Source organism: Portunus trituberculatus, chromosome 15 (genome assembly GCF_017591435.1).
Source record: "Portunus trituberculatus isolate SZX2019 chromosome 15, ASM1759143v1, whole genome shotgun sequence".
In the NCBI taxonomy this organism is placed as follows: Eukaryota; Metazoa; Arthropoda; class Malacostraca; order Decapoda; family Portunidae; genus Portunus; species Portunus trituberculatus.
The window spans coordinates 4,209,529-4,234,100 of NC_059269.1; the positions used below are offsets into that span (position 1 = coordinate 4,209,529).

The window sequence follows — 24,572 nt, forward strand, 5'->3', positions numbered from 1 at the left end:
CCCTTATTAAAATGAAATAGGAGAGAATATTATTTATACAGACAAATGTACGCAACACCTCCTGCCTCCCTCCCCAACACACACACACGTACATTAGTATTGTTTTTACACGGCTCCTTCACGTTACTCTTACTAAATTCACCCAAATGGTCATTCAGCAGAAGACTTTGAATTAATAGCAGTATTTCCATGATTCGTGAGTTCGGTCTTGCTGTTGAAATGAATGCTGGATGTTCTTCTGGAGACGCTGTACATTTTAGAGATTGATAACTATAATTAATAAAATAAAGATCTCTGTTAAACATTCATATAAAATGTATGTAGCTTTGTATAAATCACACACAGTTATACTAAAAAGAAAATACTCGCATAATATATTAAAATCGTCTTACGTATTGTGTTTCTCTATAAGCATTTTTTTTTTTACATCAGTTCTTCTCCAGCTTTATACGAGATCCATATTTTAGATACCTTTCCTTCAATTACATCTGGTATTTATTTTCCTATGAAATTTACCCAATGCATAGTTTAATGTTCTTTTAAATGGACATTGTTCTTGTTTTGTCTAAGAAATTATTTTTTTTAATGTTTGAGAGGATAAGAGAGGCAACATTTCTCCTATTATTTTTCTTTACCTGGCCAGTTTTTCTCTAGTTAGGCAGAAAAGAGTACCTATAGAAGGACAAGTCAGGCTCTGCAGAGGGGCTTTGTATGGAAGGCGTATCCAATTGAACATTACAAATCCTTTCCTCCTAGAACCCCCACCCCTTCTCTCTCTCTCTCTCTCTCTCTCTCTCTCTCTCTCTCTCTCTCTCTCTCTCTCTCTCTCTCTCTCTCTCTATCTATCTATCTATCTATCTATCTATCTATCTGTCTATGTATTTATCTATCAATCTTTGTCTGTTTCACTGTCTGCTAACCAAGGAAAGTTTGAAGAGGGAGAAGTGGACGTGAGAGGAATCTTTTTATTTACATGTACAGCCATGGAAGTTCAGACAGGACGCGCGGGAGCTTGTGTATATGGATAGAGACATTTTTCTCTCTCTCTCTCTCTCTCTCTCTCTCTCTCTCTCTCTCTCTCTCTCTCTCTCTCTCTCTCTCTCTCTCTCTCTCTCTCTCTCTCTCTCTCTCTCTCTCTCTCTCTCTCTCTCTCTCTCTCTCTCTCTCTCTCTCTCTCTCTTCCCCACAGGAGGGCCGGGATGTCACACCGTGAGGTCCCCAAACACAGGTAGCCTCCAGATGCTAGACATGGGTTGGACCAAGGACGACAAGCTCCCTATGCGTGAGACAGATGAGAGGGACGAGAGTGGAGCGGAGGCCGAGATACGGGGGAGGATGGGAAGGAGGCAAGAAGGGTGGAAAGTAGTTACTTGTAAGGAATTTAAGGAAGGGAAGGAAAGTTAAGGTCAGAGAGCAATGATACAGTGTAAAGTCCAGAGAGAGTGGAAGAGAGAGAGAGAGAGAGAGAGAGAGAGAGAGAGAGAGAGAGAGAGAGAGAGAGAGCAGGTTGTGTTATCTGTTATCAGTATAAATTCACGATTATGTAAAATATTTAGTTCCTGCTTTCCTCCTTCACTAGTCGCGTCGGTTTTCAATTAAGCAACCTCTGTGTCCTGGAAAGTCAGTCATGGTTATCGCGGTGCATAATTCCAGGCCATGGTACTCTATAGGGTTCCTGTGGCGGCGTGAAGCTTATTTGTCTTTGAATACGCTGGCATAAAATTTCCTTGGACACCGAACTAGAAATATTACAGACAAAGTAGTAGTAGTTTATTGATAGAATTATTGCAAGTAACAAAAATGATGTGTTCTCTTTGCGCACCTTAAAAATAATACACTGAACACCTAAATATTAAATCAGAAAAGAATACATGAACATTTTTTTAGGAAGTATGACAATGCATAGGTTCTTATAATTATTTTATTGAAAAATAAACAAGATTTCTCCTGAGCAGAAAGAAAAAAATAATCAGTTGTTATTACATGCAGCTGAAGTGAGGTTTAATATTACTTAATGAATATTGACGGGGCAAATAAAAAAAAATTAGGTAGAGAGAGAGAGAGAGAGAGAGAGAGAGAGAGAGAGAGAGAGAGAGACAAAACCCTTCCTCCTACACTTTTAACATCCAGAACCTTTAATTTATAGAGGAGAAGGATGTGCGACGAAAATGAATTACAGCGATGGCTTACAAATGAAAAGACTCTCGCTGCTTCTTTTCCGCCTTTCCACGCCCGGTATTCACTTGGCGGCGGTCACAGTGGAGTTGGCAGCCGTGTCTCGCGTGGCAGGTTCTTGCGCTATTACCGTGTAGCCATAAAGTATTCATTATCCCTTTTAATTCATTGATATATCCATTCATGCTAATCAAAGGTCGCCGTTTTTATTATTAATTCTTTCTATTTTCAAGTAAGAGAGAAGAAAGTTTGTGTGTGTGTGGGAGTGGAGGCATGAGAGAGAGAGAGAGAGAGAGAGAGAGAGAGAGAGAGAGAGGGCGTTATCTCGGCTACCATTAAACGACAAGTAATAATGTGAAGTGTTAATATATATAGAAGGAAAACTAGAAGGAAAATGTCAACTCGTATTATAAAGCATATTTACTTACTGTAACACACACACACACACACACACACACACACACACACACACACACACAAACACGTAACAACTACCAACTATATAAACAGACAAAAAAAAGAGATATCCTTCTTTAACTCCTTCCCTCCTTCCATCCATCCATCCCTCCTTCTCTCCCTCACGTCCTCAAAAACATGCCCTACCACCACCACCATGACCACTACCACCACCACCACCACCTCGCCCTGAGACCCAAGAGGACAAAAACTCGCCTGGGCAGTTCTCGGGGTGTGCTCTTGCAGGTCCTCCCGATCATCTGGTCGCCCCCGGCAGCGAGCACCGTTCCTTTGCCCACCAGTATGGATGAGTGATACTGTGGTGATGATGCTGGCAGACCGGCTGGACTTGCGAGGCTGTCTACTGGTTGGCTGGGAGGTAGGGAGGGAAAGGGGCCAGGTGGAAAATAGGCCGAGTAAACAACATTGTGAAGCGGAGCAGGATTGAAGTGTGTTTTTTTTTTTCATGTGAGTGTATTGAGTTCCTCGTTGTTGTTGTTTGTGGTGAATGTGATGTGGGGGTTTGAGTTTTTTGTTAATGCAGTGGTGTTGGTGATGTTTTGATGCAACCTGAACGAACATGCACAGACACACACACACACACACACACACACACACACACACACACACACACACACACACACACACACACACACACACACACATTTCTCCCGTCACCATATCATCGTCCCCACGCCGAATAGTTGTGACGTCTCTGTCCAGTCGGCAAGAGATGAAGGGACGGACAAGAGGGAGAAGGGAGGGAGAGAGGGAGAGGGAGATCAAGGAGGGACAACAATACACACACAAAAAAATATCCTTGTCCCTTCTAGACCCTTCACCCTTCGACCGTCTTCCTCCTCCTCCTCCTCCTCCTCCTCCTTCTCCCCCTCCTCCTCCTCCTCCTCCTTCTCCCCCTCCTCCTCCTCCTCCTCCTCCTCCTCCTCCTCCTCCTCCTCCTCCTCCTCCTCCTCCTCCTCCTCCTCCTCCTCCTCCTCCTCCTCCTCCCTTTCAGTTCTCGTGCCGCGGCAGGTAATTGGCAGATCACGGGACACGGAAGGCAGTCTTGGGCACCCACCTGGAGAGTTTTCTTGCCCCGGGCATTGAAGGGCGCCACGCGACATTACGCACTGGAGGCCGACTAGTCTTTAGAGAGAGAGAGAGAGAGAGAGAGAGAGAGAGAGAGAGAGAGAGAGAGAATATATCGTTATTTCGTTTCTTCTTTCTATAATCTTTCGTTCTCTCTCTCTCTCTCTCTCTCTCTCTCTCTCTCTCTCTCTCTCTCTCTCTCTCTCTCTCTCTTGCACTTGTTACTTCCTTCTTTTTCTCTTTCTTCCGTTTTACTCTCCTACATGTCTTCATTCTATTTCTTGATACCCTTTCCCTTTTCTTATCTCCATGCTTTCTACTCCCTCGTCCTACCTCTTTCCTTCTCCTTTATGTTTCCCGCCTTCCTTCCTCCTCCTTCTCCTCCTCCTCCTCCTCCTCCTCCTCCTTCTCCTCCTCCTCCATCGACGCCTCCCTGAGCTTTACCTGAAAGTGTCTGAGGGCGTGAGTGATTGACGATGGGTTGGTGTGGGTTATTTGTAACTGGATATGTCGATTCTTGGGAAATACTTCATGGCTTTGTGTGATACTCGATTCTTTCCCCCCAGCATCTCTTCTAGGGATCTTTATTTTTAGTTCATTTTTCCTTCTTTATATTTTTTCTTGGTGTTTCGTTATTGGGTGTTCTTCTTTATTTTCTCTTCTTTTATCGTTATCGTATATTTTTTTCTGCTTTAGTCATGTTTTATTGTTTAACGTTTTTTTTTTTTCTCGCTTCCATCTTTATCAAATACAGTGTCATCATCATCGTCATGACAACCATTAACATTATCTGCCCTTCCCAACTCCTCTCTCCTTCATCTCTTCACCTACAACTCCTCCTCCTCCTCCTCCTCCTCCATAAGGACACAAGAATTGACTGTCACTTAGATAACTCAATGTGGTAAACAAACCCTACCGTAGGCTTCGTATATGATCAAGACAATAAAACCCATCAGTGAAGTAAATCCTCCTCCTCCTCCTCCTCCTCCTCCTCCTCCTCCTCCTCCTCCTCCTCCTCCTCTTCCTCCTCCTTCTCCTCCTCCTCCTCCTCCTCCTCCTCCTGGTTTGGTCAGCTAACGCCCTGCTGCAAACTGGCCTCAGCTGCAGGACAACACCCACTCTCTCTCTCTCTCTCTCTCTCTCTCTCTCTCTCTCTCTCTCTCTCTCTCTCTCTCTCTCTCTCTCTCTCTCTCTCTCTCTCTCTCTCTCTCTCTCTCTCTCTCTCTCTCGTCAAAAGTAGAGGGTAAATTTTGGCTTTTTAATCATGTGTTGTGTCATAGAAATTATTATTTTTATCCTAGAGGTGAAAGTGATGGTATTTGTGTGTGTGTGTGTGTGTGTGTGTGTGTGTGTGTGTGTGTGTGTGTGTGTGGGAGTAGATGCTTCTACAGTGAAATACTTAATTGTAGAGAAATAGAGAGGCTTGTGAGTGAATGAGAGAGAGAGAGAGAGAGAGAGAGAGAGAGAGAGAGAGAGAGAGAGAGAGAGAGAAAAGAGAGAAAAAAAAATCCAACACTTCTCTACGTCTTATCCGTATCAAAGAAAAATTAATCACCTCTGCTTATTCTCCCACGGTCATGACCAACTACATACACCACCACCACCACCACTACCCAAGCCATTATAGACTGAAGTGCCTCTTGAAGTTGCGAATCTTCAGGGTCAACACACATTGCTGGTAATATATACACTGTTACTTCACTCTCAGGAACGAGCAGACCAGTTTTTCATTGTTTGTTATTGATACTCTTTTTGCTGTTGATTATTTCGTCATTCTTGCTTACTCAGAGAGAGAGAGAGAGAGAGAGAGAGAGAGAGAGAGAGAGAGAGAGAGAGAGAGAATGTTATGTACGTACTTCGGCCCGTCACCAGAAGGAAATCTTTCAACAGAATTTGTTTATTTCCTCGACGAGTTGTTCATGACCTGTCCTTGCGGTAAATATTAGAGGAAGCTATTTATAAAGTCTTACCGCAGCCGCAGAGCAGGCAGAGAAGTAGTAGGGGGAGGAGAAAGAGGAAGAGAAGGAGGAGAAGTAAGATGAGATGAAGAGGAAAATGACGACGACAAGGAGACGGAGGAAAAAGAAGAGAGAAGAAGGAGAAGATAAACTAATGGAAAAGGATGAGATGATGATGGTAGTGGTGGTAGTGGTGGTGGTGGTGGTGGTGGTGGAGATGATGGAAGTGGTAGAAGCTCATGTGAAGAGGAATAAAGAAAAGAGAGAAGTAAAAGAGGAAAAAAAAAAGTGAAGGAAAAGAAGAGAAGAAAATGATGATGTTGCAAATGCTTGTGAAGTGAAACAGTGACGACAAAAAGGAAAAAAATGAGGAGAAGGGGATGGCGATGATAATGAAGATGCAAAGGAGAAAAAGAGGAAGATGAAGAAGGAGGGACAGGAGACAGACAAGAGAAACGATACTAATGCAATGAAGGGTGATGATGATCGTGATGATAATAAATATAAGACAAAAAAAAAAAACATAAAGAAGGAAGAAAACACAATTCGTGAAATAAAAGACGAATATAGTGATGACAATAAACATAAAATAAGAGAATAACGGAAAGAAAAAGGGAGGAAAAGAAGAAGCAAGAAAAAATACCATTACTGAAATAAAAAATGATGATGATGACGGTAGGAAGAAGAAGAAGAAGAAGAAAGAAGAAGAAGAAGAAAGACGAGAAACAAACAAGACAAGGGAAGCATCACTAATGAAATAAACCACCACCACCACCACCACCACCACCTTCAACATTACAGCTATTCCCGCATGCAGTGGCTGTCTCATCCTCAGCAACATTATGGCAGTTGCTAGAGTCCTTATCTTAATGTCTGTTTAGATTGCAAAGCTCAGGACGCCGCCAAGTCCCTCAACCATTGCCGTCACTCTGCCCACGACGTCGATAATGTCTCTATAGAAGAGAGAGAGAGAGAGAGAGAGAGAGAGAGAGAGAGAGAGAGAGAGAGTTTTATTTAAGGGTGATAGAAAATTGTACTTTATTAGATGCCTCAAAAAAAGTAGTTGTTTATCGCACTCTGCCTAACTATTTATATTTTTTTCTCTATTCTGTCTGGGTTTTTATGTAGAGAGAGAGAGAGAGAGAGAGAGAGAGAGAGAGAGAGAGAGAGAGAGAGAGAGAGAGAGAGAGGCATTAGTGTCGTTGAGTGAAGCTTCATAATTCTGTCAGTGCCTAAGTCTCGTATCAATGTGTTTTTGCCTGCCTTTTTTTCCCCCCTCCTTAAGTCAGTGAATAGATTATGATAGGTTTTTTTTTTATCACCCTGTACTCCCTTGTGGTCTCTTGTGGTCCATGTCTCCTCCCTCTTTTTTTAATGCTTTTCGTGTTTTGTGTCTCTTCTTGCCTTCTTTTTTTTTTTTTCCTTCTCACTTGGTAAATTTGACCCTCTTATTCACCCATGCTGCTCGCTCCGTGACCTCGTTTTCCACGCACTCACTCTGTTCTCCGTTTTCTATTTGATGACCTGTTTTGTTTGGGATTCATTCCTGCTTGGCCGGAGGATTTTTCGTATTTTCTTTTCTCTTCTCGTGTTTTGGTCTTTCAAATTTGTGCATATGTAATCGTTGTTTTGTGGGTTTTTGTATCGTTTTGTTATTTGTGTCTGTATATTTATATTTTTAAAGCTTTTTTTTTTATCTTTATTTCTTAGTTTTGTATGCTTTGACATTTCTTTCTAATTTTGTAACATTTAAAGCCGTTTGTGAGTAGCTCTTAAGTTGTAGTTTTTGCCCTTTTTGCTTTCATCATTTATGGATGTGTGCTTTGTTACGCTTCTTTGCTTTATGATTTATTCTTCGATGTATTTCTTGTCTATTTTTTTCCCTGTATGACCTGTCTTTTTTGCATGACCTACTTTAATAATTTTCTTTTCGTTCTTCAACTGTTTCAACACGCATTCTTGTTATTTCCCGGGACGTGTTTCTGATGGAAGGCTCATTTGCCGCCAGTGTTCTGAGCTGCATGCTTTACGGTAGCCCCTCAATTTGCATGGCGGGAATGAACGCACTATTCATCTTTCGTCAGTACATCGTAGTGGTGGTGTTTGGTGTGACCTCTTTTCATCAGCAGCCACTTCTTTCACCACCTTACTTACCTGGCTGCGTCTTATTACTCGTGTGATTTGTTTGTTTACCTGCTTGCCATTAACTCAGGTGCGGGTCTCGAGGTACCTCTTATATACAGCTAATGACATGAGTAATGACACTCCTCCATCCCGCGGTGGCTTTTTATTGCCAATTATTTAATTAGGTAGACAATGTTCTTTGTGTCCCCTTTCCGGTTTATCGCCAGGTTATCTTTTTTGTACACATATATCACTTCTTTGCGCACTTAATGCAGCCACTAAGCATGTATATATATTCCGTATCTGCTTCGGCGCAAGGAATTTATTCATCATTAAATAAGTAAGATGGTTATTTATCCAGCGATGCGTATCAGTCCCTGTTGATTTTTTATTGTTTTAATTAATCTTGCATCCCTTGTCAGTTTCTCTTATCTGCGTCTGCCATCTCCTCGCGGCACCGCTCTGTCCAGTCAGACTACGGAGAGACATAAAAGGATACTTATGGCAGCTCTGTGTGTGTGTGTGTGTGTGTGTGTGTGTGTGTGTGTGTGTGTGTGTGTGTGTGTGTGTGTGTGTGTGTATGTGTATGTGTGTGTGTGTAGCTCTTGCTCATCTAGCGGCCAGACTAACTCTTTTTTAAATGTGTGTTTATTGAATTGAGGTTCATTGCTTCTTTTTCCCAGTCTCTTGCTCTTATGCATGGCTGGCTTCGTTACACACACACACACACACACACACACACACACACACACACACACACACACACACACACACACACACTAGTTGGGTAGATGGATAAGTAGATGTATAGATAGATAAAGCAGATACATAGATACATGCATAGATACACCACAGAAAGGTAACAGAAAGCTTAGATAGACAGACGGATAAGCATCACGTCCTCTTCTAGGTTATTATTTGCAGTATTTATTATCTTCGTTATTTTTTATACCCCAATTTTTCCTCCTACTGCTTCTCATCCTTCTCACTACTTTTCTTCTCCTCCTCTTCCTCCTCCTCCTCCTCCTCCTCCTCCTCCTCCTCCTCCTCCTCCTCCTCCTCCTCCTCCTCCTCTGACACAGTGGCTTCTAGTGACCCTGGCTGACCTTAGGCTTTGTGTGGTCAGCAGATGATGGAAGGGAAAGAGAGGAGTGGGAGGGAGAGAAGGAGAGAAGGGCGGCGGGGAAGGAAGGGCGCTGGGTGGGTGGGTAGAAAGGAAGGGAGAGAGGGAAGGGAGGAGAAAGACTTGCATCGCCACGGGAGGATGGGAGAGTAGAGGCACCGTTAGAGGGAGAAGAGAGGGAGAGAGGAGGAGGAGGAGGAGGAGGAGGAGGAGGAGGCACGTTCCCATGAATCACTCTCCCCGTCAGCTAATCAGGCTCTTGTGTGCAGTGTTGTTTTTTCTTCTTCTTCCTCTCTCTCTCTCTCTCTCTCTCTCTCTCTCTCTCTCTCTCTCTCTCTCTTGGAAGGATAGGTGACGATAAGAGTTTAATCGTACGAATTCTGTAGTGATAATGCGGTCTGTTCAGCTCCTCCCATGCCCTTTATCCCATAGTGGCACCTAGAAGGGTCGTCTAGGCACAGAACCACACCCTTGCTGGCAGGTGAAAGAGAGGGAGAGGGAGAGAGGGAGAGAAACATGAAATCTGCGTCGATCTAGTTGAGTGGGAATGTAAACCTGGTGTGGGGAACGTAAGCAAGCCTCCACCGTTCCCTCCTTGCCCTGACCCTGTTCATCTGACCTTTGTCTTTATCTTTTATCCGCATATTTGTTTCACGGGAAAGCTCTCTTGACTGAGTGACTTGGCTGACTGACCGACCTTCTTGCTGTGAAATGATGATTGGTTCAGTCTCACATACCTATATAATCAGCTGAACTAAGCACTGTGGGAACGTAGCAGCCTAAACGCAAGCACCTACTGAATCTAACTGTTGGATTGTAACATAACGAGGAAAGTAGGTCACTTCACTTTGTCGTTTTCAGGTGGTTCAATCTTACATACCCACAACCAACTGAACTAAGCATTGTGGATACGTAACAGCCTAAATGCAAGCACTAACTGAATCTAACAGTGAGAATGTAACATAACGGGACCAGTAGAACACTCCACTTTGTCTCTTTCAGTCTGGCATGATAGCAAGACCAAAACAACATTCACCTATGAAGGGAGAACACACAATTCGTTATGGTAATTGCCAAATAAGTGTTGCTGAGACTGGATTCTAAGTGTGGCACCTGTCCCTCCTCTCACCTGACCTTATCCAGCAGAGGTGAGGCGAACACAACATCGGAATTATTATGCAAAGCCTTGAGTTCGTTCCCTTCTCATACCAAACACGCTTGGTGCTCAACAAGGCTCTGGTAGTCCTCGGATGTGACAAGGTCCCAAAATTAATCCTAAAATGGTTTCCGTCCAGGCACACGATGTCGTCATCCCGGGATTAGTAGTTCCCCGGCTCAGGGCTCCGTAGTAAACACCCTATAGCCGCCGAGGGAATGGCAGGGCTGCAAAAAGAACCTGATTTTCCTCCTCCCCGGTCCTGGGCTGGCTGTGTCACTTTTCATCGCCATCAAGAGAGAAGAAGAGAGAAAGCGAGGGAGGATAAAAGTCAAAAGGGTTCGGGCACCACTTCAAGGAATCAAACACTTTATAATATCAATAAAGTTAGACCTGTTTCTCTCCCTTATATTCCTCCTCTTCTGCCGACTTCTTCGCCTTTAATTTGTTTTTGTGACGGTTATGTCGTTTTGCACGCAGATTTGCATTCATGAATAAGCCGACTCGAGGCAATGTGACACGTGACCAAGTGACGTAAGAATAAAGTCCAGATATACGTACAGGAGACTGGGAATTTTCAGCGATGAGGAGATACTTGACGTCCTCTGGTGGGTGAATATGCTTATCTTGGACGACATTAGTGAAAGGAGCCGAGGAGGGAATGAAAGTATGGATAATTCCCGTAGAAAATCAAATACGCACGGATAGTTCAGGAGTCAACATATATCTTCTTTTAGTGGAGAAGGGAGGAGGAGCAAGAGGAGGAGAAGCAGGGAATAGGAGTGCCGCGGTGGGGGAGCAAGGAGAGGGAAAGATGATAAAAAAAAGATGGAATGGAGGAAAAAAAAAAGAAGTGAGAAATGTTTGCGAGAGAATGAAATAGAATCAAAGTGTGAATATTATGAGAAAATGAGATAGCAGTATGAAAGATTGTGGGGAAAGGTAAAGACAAGGAGGTTGGAATGAATAGAGTTGAAATAGGTGATGAATAGAACATCTTTGCTGTGCTGTAAAGGGAAGAAATAAAGGAGGGTTTGAGTAAGAAATACGAAATAGATGAGAAATGGGATAAGTTAGATTATCAATTAATTTACCACAAACATTAATTGGCATTGCATATGTAAAAAAAGACACAAGAATTATTAACATGATATGGAACCTAAACGATAAGAATAAATTGTTGTTTGAATTATTAATAAATACCATTTGTTAGTGCATCCGATATTGGCAATTAAGCTTTTGTTAAACATCATGAGGTGCTATTAGGATTCTTTTCAAAGGCCACGTATATAATTAGTCCGTTTCTTCTCCTTATTAAAGAAAAATGTGAAATACGTATGCATCCTATTTTTTTATGTATTAGTGGTCTAAGTGTACAGGAACTCAAAAACTACCACAAAAATGCAGGAACTTAGAAAAATATAGAGAACTTCTAATCCTTAACACTATCACTTCATTGTAAACCACTCCTATAGTCTTCCTTCACAGCCTCTCGAGTCTTCACGGTCCTAAGCCTCTCCGTGCAGGCTGCCGCGGGTCCCCATAACCATTTCCTCATTACCGCAGCCGACAACAGAAACTAATTCCCCTCATTCCCTTTTTATAATGACTCCCCTGGTGGTCCGAGAGCTTCCCTTGATAACAGCCACGTCTCCTCCCCTCGTCTCCCCTCCTTTACTTTCCTGACTATTCATTTTCTTTTATATGTTTATCTTTTCCCCTCTATTATCATTATCGTTTTATCTTATGCTCATGTTGTAGTGTATTTTATTTATCTATTAATTTTTTTCTTGTGTTGAGTTGTGGTTTTCCTTGTCTGTTCGTTTGTTTGTGTGTGGCGTGTGTAAGTGGTTTTGTTGACTCGTTTATCATTCAAGTGCCTATTTCTGTTTTTTTGTTGTTGTTTTTTTTTATGTGTGTATATGTTTTTTTTTCTGTGTTTCTATTAATCATGTCCATTTCTTCCTCTTTACATTTATCCTTTCATCTTTTCCATTACTTTTATCACTGCGTTTCATTCTCATCCATCTTTTCGTCGGTCTTTTCTTCCTTCCTTCTTCTTCCTCGTTTGTTTTTTTTTCTTTCCCAGGCATTCTCTCGATTCATCATTGTCTTCTGCGCACATATATATTTTTTCTCCCTTTACTGTTCCCTGTACCTGTTATACTGCTGGCTCATATATATACATTTTTTTTTTTAAACCCTCACTTTTCACTTTCCACTCTGTCCCCTCTCTCTCTCTCTCTCTCTCTCTCTCTCTCTGAACATTTTTTACACATATTTCTCTGTCATCATCATCATCATCATCATCATCATCATCATCATCATCATCATCATCATCATCATGCTAAGTAAGAAAAAACAACTCCCAGTAAGAAGGAAAAATCTTACGTTATTCCATTCTATTCCAAGTGACTCAGTGTTGAAAAACGAAGCAAGGTGTAAAATCCATCACACCCATAGATGGAAACATTTTGACTTGAGGGAGGTAGGCGAGATAGAACTAAATATTCCCACACTAAAAACTGGATAGGTAGCAGAGTATTATGAAGGTGGTAGACGAGATACAGCTAAATATTCCCATACTAAAGACTGAAGAGGTAACAGTAGTATTATGAAGGCTGTGCTTATGAAGAATGCGTTTGAGGAAGTGAATGATGCAGTGCGTATGTGAAAGACTATATAGGAGAGACTGACTTCTCGTGGTTAAAGGAAAAGAAGGCAGTGGATAACTAAAGGAGAAATCATTGAATGCAGAAAAATGAAAAAAATAAGTAAAGTAGTCTTAGCTTCAATACTTAAGACTCGAGAAAAGATGATACATTGAAAGATGGAATAGAAAAAGATGAGTGCATAATTGAGGAAGAGGAAAATTGAAAGGAAGAAGAAAAAGAAGGAAAGAAGAATAAGAAGGAAAAGGAAAAAAAGAAGCAAAGAAAACGAAGGAAAGAAAAAGACGAAAAATTTGAAGAGGGAGAAGAAGAATAAAAAAAGGAAAAATAAAAAGTACCATGAAAGAAAATAGCAAGAAAAAGAATGAAGGAAGATTGCTGAATACACACTGAATGTAGCAAGTAGGAAAAAAAACCGAGTCTTGGATTAGTACTTGAACGTCGGGAGGAAAAGAAAGTGAGAGGGGAAAAGAAAGAAAAATGAGGTAGTAAGATGTAGAGGCTGCGAGGTCAGGCAGTGAAAGAACCTCCGCTGACCACGATCATCTTTGCAACACGAAGGCCCTTGGCGAGGTGGAAGGTGAGAGAGAGAGAGAGAGAGAGAGAGAGAGAGAGAGAGAGAGAGAGAGAGAGAGAGAGAGAGAGAGAGAGAGAGAGAGAGAGAGAATGACCATCTACACTTGTTCTGTCCGTATAATATGACTATTTTTTTTTTTCTGATATGTTGTAGGATTTCTTTATAAGTTATGTTCATTTAAATATTATGATTGTAAAATTTTAGAATAATTATAAAAAGTAACGTATAATTTCGTCTTTTATTATTGTTTTTACATGAGAGAGAGAGAGAGAGAGAGAGAGAGAGAGAGAGAGAGAGAGAGAGAGAGAATATTTACTACTGGTGACTGACACTTTAATCGTTGTAATAATGATAATAATGAGATAATGATAATGATGAAAATTATAATCATGACAAAACTGAAAAAGAAAAGAAAAAAACGAAAAAGAAGTACCAAAGTAATAATTGAAAAATGAGGAGAAAGTAACGAATATAGATAAGAAAATTAAGGAAAAGATTAAGTGCAGGAAGAAGGCAAGAAAAAAAAAAGAAGAAAAAAGAGAAAGTGATGAAGACAGATAAGTTTGAAATAGTAGTAGATTATGACTTGTAGGTATGACTTGTAACAACTCTATGAATGAGAGGAAGCCGGAGAGAAGTGTGAGGGAAGGCCGAAGGCCGAAGGGAGAAACAGGTAGAGAGGGAAAAAGGGAGAGAAAAGTGAGGGAAAAAGGAAGCAAGGAAGAAGATTAGGGAGAGGTAAAAAGTAAGGGAAAACAGGAAAGGAGTAAGGGAAGGCAGGGAAGGAGGAAAATAGGGAGGGAGAGAGGGAGAGGGAGAAACAGGGAGGGAGGGAGAGAAAAAGTGAGGGAATAAAAGAAGCAAGAAAGAAGAAAACGATGGGATAAGGTAAGGAAAGGCAGAGAAGGAATAAGGGATGTAAAGCTATTCTGGGTGAGGGAAGGTAGGGAGGGAGATAGGGAGGTAGGGAAGGAATAGAGTCACTTTCCCTCATCACCTTCCTTGTTCTCAGGTAAGGAAGGCGTTCCCGTCACTTGGGCACAATACACTCATTACCTTCCCATCTCCTTCCTTTTCACTTCTCTTCCCTCTCTCTCTTTTGCCATCTGCTTCATTTTCACTTCTTTTACCTCTCTCTCTCCTTCATCATCTTCTTTTTCACTTCCCCTCTTACCTCTCTCTCTCTCCTTCGTCATCTCCTTCCTTTTCATTTCCCTTCTTACCTCTTTCTCCTTCGTCATCTCCTTCCTTTTCACTTCCCCTCTTACCTCTCTCTCCTTCCCGCCACTCACCACGCCAGTTTTAGAGTTTGGTGTAGGTAAAGTACGTAATTGTTGGTTCGAAAGAAGCACATGACGGAAAATATGCGTCGATTAAAAAATAAAGGTTCTTGTACCCAAATTGTTGGTATTAATGGATGCTTTTTTTATCTTCTTTTTTGTCAGTTTGGTGGTTTTTGTGTTTAGTAGAAGGGTTTGGTTTTATTAATTGTTGTTAGCACTGTGGCCATTTTGTTGATGTTTTTTTGCTGTTGTTGTTTTTTTACTTTTCATTTTTCCTTTTTTTCTTCTTCTTCTTCTTCTTCTTCTTCTTCTTCTTCTTCTTCTTCTTCTTCTTCATCGTCATCATCATTATCGTCATCCTCATCATCATTATCATCATCTTCTTCTTCTTCTTCTTCTTCTTCTTCTTCGTCTTTTACTTTATTTTTTTCGTTTATTTCTTCTACTACTGATTTAATTTTTTTTTTCCGGATTTATTTGTTTTCTGAGCTGACCTCAACAAGCAGTAACCAAATCATTCTAAGCCAATAAATGCTAGATTACCTTCCCCTTAATACTAACAAAGACTAGACATAATTTCCTTGTATTTCTTAATTATTCATACCACCGACAATGATACACGTGCATGACTTTTCTCCTTTTCACGTATTTAAAGAGGAAAATTGTAAATGAATACTTACATTGTCTGGAAACCTTCTATATATAAAAAAAAAAACCTTGTGCAGTTTAGCTACTTTCTTCCTTTTACCTTGTTTTTTTCTTGGATTATGTAATACGACAAGGACGCAGACCACAGTGTTGCATTTTTAAGACCAGCGTTATCCCCAGGTGTTCGCATGTTGAAATGAGGGAGACTGACTTTTCTACCTCCACATGTGAAGGAGACTATACAGAGACATAAAATTTCAGGTAAAAAAAGGAATCCCGTTCACCTACCACTCCCCTAAAAAGTTACACGAATAGCCAAAAGTTTCAAATCTGTTCGTCAATTTAGTTCCCTCTTTGATACCCTTGACTGCCAGGTTGTAAGTTGCGGCGAGCCACTCGACAGCATATAAAAAAAAGTGGTAAGGCGTTTGCTGATTTTCAATTCGTGCTTCGTAGTCGCCGTGCCCTCACCTTCCATTCTCTACCATCTCCTTCCTCAGATAATTCCTTGAGTAATTGTAAAACTGCAGTTGAAACTCCTTAACGCAGCAAGTTCTTCTCTTACCTCCCTCTACCTTCCCTCTTTCTCTGTAGCCATCATCCTTTTTTCATCTCAGCATCTCTCCACTTCCATAATTCGGTTCTCCTTTCTTATACTTTCTCGAAATGTACTTTCCATTTAACCTTTTGACTGGTATGGCTTCTCATGCTTAATAAAATGGTCTGATGCTAGTGTGGAGTATAATTTCGAAAGGCTCTACTGACAGCAATAGGAAGCATGGAGTCGTTCAGGATTTTTAGTGTCTGTAGTTTTATTTTTGCTCAGTAAAAACATGAAGAGTTACTGACATGAAGTAACAAGTGCCGTTTTCTGATTGGCAATTAAAGGGTTAATTTCCTAACAAATATGAATCTTTCTTTTTCTTTTATCTCAACTGTATGTCTTTCCTTCTCACGCCTTCAGTATCCCAAACCTCTTTCCTAATCTCCCATTGTACTCTCCTCCCTCTGCCATTATCTTCTTTCCTTTCATCCTTACAAAACCTCTCCTTCCATTTCATTCCTAGTATTCCTGTCACACTTTCCACACTCACCTCCCATGCATACTTCTTCCACGTCGCATCCTCACTCCAACCTACTCGCTTCCCTATTCTACCTCGCTGCCTAACCTTGTCCAGTCAGTGAGTACGTATTTATTTTTAATTTTTCCGAGCAATATTCACGCGACAGTGGTAAGCCCTCGGGAGTCTGGGCACAGCGACGAGGGTTCCGAGCTGGCCACCATTATTTAGATACTGACCTGAGTAAGCACTGGACGCTGAGAAGAAAAACAGAGAGAGAGAGAGAGAGAGAGAGAGAGAGAGAGAGGGAGGATAGGGGGGACAGCAGTAGTAGCTCTATTTTTTCGTGTTTGATTTCGTAGGTGCATGCATGACTTCCGACTGCCAGCGGTGACTTCCTAACAGCATCCTGGGCAGCTGAGGTGAAAGGCGGGAGTCGAACAGAATGATAGAGGTGAGCTGGGATAAGAGGGTAGGCGATGACAGGCTTGCGTGGCGGCGGTGGCAGCAGTGGCGATGGTAGTGGCGGCCCTGGTGGTAGTCTTGGTAGTGGCCCAGTCGTCGTTCTCCGTCAGCTGATTGACCGCCAGTTTGTTGTCGTGCACGAAACGTTTGCCCAAGTCTCCCACACCTGCCAGGCGCACGACCAAACACCAAGTCGATTGAGTGGAGTGAAGAGGAAGGGAAGGAGGGAGGAAGGAAGGGAAGGATGGGAGGGAGTGGTGGAAAGGTGAATAGGTAAGGGGGCAGGAGGAACAGAGGAGACCAAGGAATCAAGGAAGGAAAGAAGACCAGTGAGAGGGGGAGAAGGGAGGGTTATGTGTGGAGAAAGACACGCACACGCATACACACAGGAAGAGAGAGAGAGAGGGGAAGAAAAAAAGAAAGAAAAAAGTAATAAGATGGATGGGAGGAAAATACCAGGCAAGGGGAGAAAATACGGATAACAAGAGTATGAATTAAACGTGAAAATTAATCACGGTTGAAAATCATAAAAGGATGAAGCGCAGAGAGAGAGAGAGAGAGAGAGAGAGAGAGAGAGAGAGAGAGAGAGAGAGAGAGAATATAATAACACACGGAGAGTTGTTATTGATTGTTATTTTCGGCTTCATTACCCCTTACTCAGCTAAAATTAAAGTGACCTAAGAAAGCTGTTGAGTAATTTATCGACTTGAGAGGTGAGGAGGCCACTTCCATCACTTAATTTATGTGGAGGCCCCGAGACCCGACCCTCTCTTGCCAGGTCAATTGATAGAGCGTGTGATGCTGCAGGAGAGAGAGAGAGAGAGAGAGAGAGAGAGAGAGAGAGAGAGAGAGAGAGAGAGAGAGAGAGAGAGAGAACACACTTATATGTACGACACGCATTTCTATACATTCTATACTCTTAGCTAGACATGAAACGATCAAGGAAAACGAAATAGTGCTCCTACACACACACACACACACACACACACACACACACACACACACAAAGAGACAGAAGGGCTGCCAGACAGACAGAGCAAGGGAGGTGAGGAGAGACGGGGAGAGGAAGAAGGGGGGTATAGGAATGGACAGGTGAGCTTGGGAAGACAAAAGATGACTGTGTTAAACCTGCATTCACAGGCTACAGGTGAACCAACATTAGACACCTGGTGGGCTGACGGGCAGCCTTGGGGTGGTGGTGGAGAGAAGGTAGATGGGGGAGGCAGGGAGACGGGGTGGGATGATAGGGAAGGCAGGATGGGGGAGAGGTGAGTGGAGGGGAGGGATGGGGCGGAAAGAAAGGGGGTGAAGAAGGGTTTGAAGTTGGCAGGTGATGAGGAGAGGGAAAAATCATTTGAATGCACCTTTCGATCTGATTACATCTTTGCTAATCACGGTTTGGTTTGGTGAGTCGTTTCGTGGGTGGCAGGCGGCGGAGGCAACGATCCTGAAGTTGAATTCTGGATTGTAGAGGATTGTAAAGATTTGTATGTTCGCTCTCATATTCATTACAATCTAGTTCATAAATCTAGAGTTAAACGTTATTGCTTATTTGAACGTGTTTAAGCTCTAGTATACCTAATGATTATTATTTTTTTTTCAGGTTAGTATTATCAGTCCAGTAAATTGTGTGTGTGTGTGTGTGTGTGTGTGTGTGTGTGTGTGTGTGTGTGTGTGTGTGTGTGTGTGTGTGTTGTCTAGTCTGATGTTAAGAAAATGAGGAAGGTGGATGATGTGAAGGAGATGGAGGTGAGATGCGTGGAGGTGGCAGTGACCGAGGTAGTGGTGGTAATTCTGTTGGTGGTGACCGTTGTGATGGTAGTGTCGAGGGTACTAGTGTGGGTGGTGATGGAGGTTATGGTGCTCATGACGTTCATGGTGGTAAGAATGTTGTCGTGGTGGGAGTAGTGGTGTTTGTTGTGGTGGTGTGTGGCTGAGGGAAAGTTGGTGAGGGGAGCGGTGAGGAATCCTGTGAGGCGTGTAACTTGGGTGTCAAATGAGGCAGTGCAGCGAGTACGTGAGGCTTGTGGTGTTGCGGGGGTGTCGAGTGGAGGTGCGGGTGAGGAGCCTCGTAAGATAGACAACAAGTCTCTCTGGGGAACGTGGGAGACGTGTACACGGCGGGTGAGGGTGACGGGTCTGGGTGGGAGGGGCGGGGCCAGGGGGGAGTGAGGGAGGCACCGAGCCGTCCCCCGCCGCGGCTCCCAGCCCGTTCTGTAGGGCCGTCGTGTCCTGGTGTAATTTAATATCAGTTAAATAATATACCTAAAGTCAGGGCTACGTAAAGGTAATGTCAGACACCAATATGTATTGAGACCTTGGATATATATATATATATATATATATATATATATATATATATATATATATATATATATATATATATATATATATATATATAGAGAGAGAGAGAGAGAGAGAGAGAGAGAGAGAGAGAGAGAGAGAGAGAGAGAGAGAGAGAGAGAGAGAGAGAGAGAGAGAGAGAGAGAGAGATTAATAGAAGTGGACACCTGAGAATAAGTACACGCAGAGAGAAAAGTATGGCTGTTGATAAAGAGATATACGAGTACACCAGAGACATTTTCCCAGCCTACATGTGACCTTGAGAAAGCCGACAGGTATGTACCCCCAGCTGCGCACCTCCTGCTCCTGCTCCTCCTCCTCTGAGCAGCGGCCGTGAGAAGAACTAACCTCGAGCACCACCTTCATGAGGCACGGCAACCTTTTTTTTTTACCCCGCGCTCTCTCCGGAACATGATGCGTGGCTGGCAGTTCTCAGGAGCGTCGTGTGTTGGTTCTGGCGGCCTCGTGTGTGCCTTAGCTGCTCCTCAGGGCAAGTGGTGTGCAGGGTTGTGCTTATTTTTCCCCCACAAGCTTCCGGGTGCATCTTGGACTGGTACTCTGTGTTTGCCTGACAACTTTAATCTTTTTGGGACGTATATTGATGTTAAATTTCATGGTCTTTCATCACAGGAGTCTCTAATGGTGCTTTGTTGGTCTTTTCTAATTCGTTATAAGGAAGATTTGAACGTTTTAGTAAATTCTCTCTCTCTCTCTCTCTCTCTCTCTCTCTCTCTCTCTCTCTCTCTCTCTCTCTCTCTCTCTCTCTCTCTCTCTCTCTCTCTCTCTCTCTCTCTCTCTTTCTCTCTCTCTCTCATACGAAAAGCTACGTACACTAAGACTTCTTCAAGAGGCAACATCAAGACACTTCAAGAACTCTGTACCTTACAATTATGGGAACTTTTTTTCTCTCTTTCTCTCTCTTTCTCTCTTTTTTTCGCAGTCGTCTTTAAAGGAATTACGTCTCGTCAGCTTTCTCCACTTAAATTATCGTAAAATGATTCCCACAGTCTTGTAAAAATCATTATTCTTCTTTCTTGAATATTTGTACTTATCATTTATCTTCCTGTGTCTTTCTTCCTCTAATCCCACTTTTTTTTCATTTTCGTTCCTCTATTCTCTTTCTTCCATTTATGTTTCATTTCACAATATTCCATTCAATCAGTCATCTCTTTCACTTTTCAATGACTGACAATTTCTGCCTTTCCTATCATCCTCTTTATTCTCTACAACTTATTCCATTCCGTTCCTCTTCCATTCTCTTTTTTCCCTTATTCCTTTCCTATATATTACTCTTTACACTTCACAACCTTCCTTTCACTTAGCTTTCCTTTTCGTTTTCTCATCTGTTTCTCTTTGTTTCATTGGCTTTCCTTCCCCTTTCCTTTCTCTCCTTCCTCTTTCTTGCCCTTCTCTTCCCTCTCCTGCTGACTGGCTCTCCATTACCTGTAGGTCCCCGTAAAGATACGTTAGGTCAGCTCAGGTCAAGTCCGATTAGTCATAGTTTAGGACTGGTCAGGTTGGCTCTCTCTCTCTCTCTCTCTCTCTCTCTCTCTCTCTCTCTCTCTCTCTCTCTCTCTCTCTCTCTCTCTCTCTCTCTCTCTCTCTCTCTCTCTCTCTCTCTCTCTCTCTCTCTCTTCTCAGTGCCCTTAACTACAAGTGAGAGATAGATGGATAGATAGATAGATAGATAGATAGATAGATAGATAGATAGATAGATAGAGAGAGAGAGAGAGAGAGAGAGAGAGAGAGAGAGAGAGAGAGAGAGAGAAAGAGAGTGTGTGTGTGTGTGTGTGTGTGTGTGTGTGTGTGTGTGTGTGTGTGTGTGTGTGTGTGTGACGAGTGGTGGAAACAATTAAGTTTTCATGTTCAAGAGTTACTTGGAACCAGCGGTACATTGGCTGAGTGTAAGGTAAAAGATTTTGTTGAGTGATGAACTTTTTCTTTATTAATATTATTGGGCAGTGAGGGCGTGAGCAATTCAACGAGAGAGAAAATGTCATGATTTGTTGAAAATTGTTCTTGTTCCCAGTACACTAATAGGTTTTTACAGTTGCGCTTCTATTTTTTTTGAGAATATCCCGACGTTTGGAAAATATATGTGTGCGGCCCTGCATTTACCGGGAATTGGCTGATAAATCTCTAAGTTGCCTCAGAAGTTAAGAAAGCATTGGGTAAAGCAGTCTTTGCTGAAACAATGGATATCCTTATCGTTATTCCTCCCACTGCATTGCCGGTAACTTATGCAGATTTTCTAAACAAGGGTTACATCCACGCTTCACCGAGGACTGGCAATTGATCAACACTCCTCCAAAGCAAAGCAAAGTGGTGGGATTGTGACCTGAGCTTTCGACACACACACACACACACACACACACACACACACACACACACACACACACACACACACACACACACACACCTAGCGTTCCTCTGCCTAAGAAAGGACGTGACGAAATCAACACCTGGATGAGCCTGGCAGGTGGTAGCGACACACGTGGCGCAGAGAAACGACGCAGAAAAAGGAATGTGAATAAAGATTAAACGTATATCATGGTAACTAAAAAGAATATTTATGTAAAGTTTTTGCTCAAGAATATTCGACTACTGAGTCCTGGCCTGCGCTCCCACTGGTATATTGTAGATCTCAAGGTTTTCTTGATAAATACTTCGTAAATCTGTTGTTTATAAAAGTTATTTGAATGTTTCCTTTGCTGAGAAAAGTTACGACAAAATTAAATGTTAAAGTGATATGGGTTTGACTCATAACACTGACTTAGTAGAGGTAAAACATTCCAGTAACTCTGAATTTCTTCAGTTCTCACGGAAGGAGATGAAATGGGTGTTAGTCAAGGTTTCCCTGGTGAAGACAATAGTTTTATATAACTTGTTTATGCAGCTAAGTCATATCATGGTCAGACATCTCGCTGTAAAATGTCATTATATTATCGTCCATAAAAATTATGATAATTCAGAATACTTATCAGATAAAGATTACTCATGTAGACAAACAAATCGCTCGCTAAACATCGCACCTCGTGGGGCGTACCTTGTTATACAATATTAAACACAGACTAATAAGTAAAATATTGACACGCTGTGACTCAATACATAATAAATGATTAGAAAACAACATCAGCATCCAAACGCATCAGCTTCCTCATCAGTATACTCACTCACATTTTATCTTCACAGAAAATGATACACAGTACATCTCATGAAGCAAAATGCACCTCGGAAGAATAATCATCGTACAAAAATATGTGAAAAAATATTCAAGCTTGAAATAAGTGAATAGGAAAACATAAATCAGGGAAACTGTCAAGCAGGAAGATCTAGTAAGAAATATGCACGTGGGTATGAATTCCACCTCTAGATTTTTGTTATGATTTCGATTTCAAGAAAAGAAAATGGAAACCTATTAAGATGAAATATTGATTCCAGCCACACCGTGAAGAGATAACGGTAATGTCCATATTTCTTACTTACTCGAATACATTAATGCTCATATTTCACAACCGAGTACACTCACGCACGCACACATCTACATCAGCGTCCCCTCCTCTCTCTCTCTCTCTCTCTCTCTCTCTCTCTCTCTCTCTCTCTCTCTCTCTCTCTGTGTGTGTGTGTGTGTGTGTGTGTGTGTGTGTGTGTGTGTGTGTTTGTTTACGTGTGCACAAAATAAGGTAAAACAATCAGCGCCCCACCTAGGAGTAGTAATTACCGGTCGGCGAAGTTAGAGGAACCTGCCTGCGCTCGCCGCCAGCACCGTGCACCACTCTCCTAATGACCACGTCACCGGCCCATGCCCAGTCCAGTTAGCCGAGTAATGATGATGTATGGGCCGCGTAATAACAGCGAGGAGAGGGGGGACAACAAGCTGTAACTCAGTGGTAATGTTGCCGGCCACAAGACGGATGGCTCGTCCCTCACTCTCATATCATTAATACATGTTTGGGCCTCGATCGCTGATTAAATGAATTTGGTTTTAGTATACGATCCAGAAACAGGTCGCCGTGGAGGAGTAACGTGGTGGGCAGGGGCTTCGTGACGGCTCTCCACGCGCGGGGGTGTAGCGGCCGATTTATATCCACCGGTGATACCAGCTTTCGTTCAGGCGAGAGAGAGGAGGGGAGGCTCTGCTAGGGTGGTGAGATAGGGTAAGGCCGGGAGGTTTGTGTGTGTGTGTGTGTGTGTGTGTGTGTGTGTGTGTGTGTGTGTGTGTGTGTGTGTGTGTGTGTGTGTGTGTGTTTTCTTTTTCACTTCGTCTCTCTCACTTTTTTCTTTCCCCCAGCCTTCAGTAAACTAATCCTTCTCTTGTTTCCTTTCCCACAGGTATGTGCCACGCCGGACACCTGCACTAACTAGGAGGTGTGTGTGTTCCTCGTGCAGGTAAGACGAGCATACCTGTTAACATTGTTCTATCCATTTTCTTTAATGTAAGTATTCCCCTGGTAATATTTTTCAGATTTATTTATTTCATTTTTTTCTTTTCGTTTGGGGGAACATACACTCTACTAAAGTTTCCAAGTTCATTAGGACCATGATAAAGGTTTAGCCGTGAGATTAATCTTTAGCGCGTCCGTCGAAAACAGAGTAAATATTGGGCATGGCAGGTTGCGTGAAGGTTCAATAGGATGTGTGGAAGGAGGGAGGTGCGAAGGAATTAAGGATAAAAATAGGGGAAAACCAGTGAGGCTTCTTCTTCTTCCTCTTGCGTCTCATTCTTCTTATCCTCGTCATCATATCCATCTTTTCATTATTATTTCTTCCTTTTTTTTCTCTATTTGTTCCTAATCTACTTACTTATATACGTGTGTTGCTTACTAGGAGAGGGATTCAAACTAATTTCCCCTTCACCTCATCATTATGGTTCTTCTCATCACTCCTTCATTCCTCATTTTTGTTACTTCTCATCCTATTACTTTTATACGTATTTTTCATCCCATCTCGTGTTCCTTCCCTCTCCTTTTCCCTTCATTTCATCCTCATTGGCCTCGTCATCACCCTTTCCTTGCTCATTTTCTTCATGCGTTGCTTCTCTCCTCATTGCTAATATACGTATGCTCCGTCCCATCTCATGTTCCTCTCCTTTCGTTCGCGTGGTGGGCGGCCATCACTCCTCCTGCTTTCATCATCACCTACTTTACCTGCTGTTTGTTCCTGCTCATCAACACCAGGTGAGCTACGGGACACCGCGGACACGAGGCAGATAACTCTCACCTGTTAACACACCTGTACTCCCTCCCTCTCTCACTCTCACCCTCCTCTCCTTGCCAGCCAGCCCGTGTTTGTCTGGCAATAGGGTGGGAGAGAAGTGAGGGTGTTGAGGTGTGCGTGTGGTGTGGGAGAGGTGAGAGTGATGAGTGAGCCTTGGAGGGAGAGGGGAAGGGAGAGGAGCGAAGGGTGTATGTCAAGGTAGTTAAGTATGAGAAAAAAGAATGA

The 24,572-nt window shown here is 42.5% G+C and overlaps 2 long non-coding RNA genes across 2 annotated transcripts in view; both read left to right on the forward strand.

Moving 5' to 3' along the window:
* Nucleotides 1–24,572, forward strand: part of LOC123504299 — a 480,980-nt gene that overhangs the window by 182,210 nt on the left and 274,198 nt on the right. The gene's annotated exons all lie outside the window — the stretch shown is intronic.
* LOC123504298 overlaps nt 1–24,572 on the forward strand; it is a 56,321-nt gene that overhangs the window by 9,669 nt on the left and 22,080 nt on the right. The window contains exon 2 of the long non-coding RNA XR_006674794.1: nt 23,463–23,519. This is a non-coding gene — a long non-coding RNA (uncharacterized LOC123504298). The remainder of the gene's footprint in view (nt 1–23,462; nt 23,520–24,572) is intronic.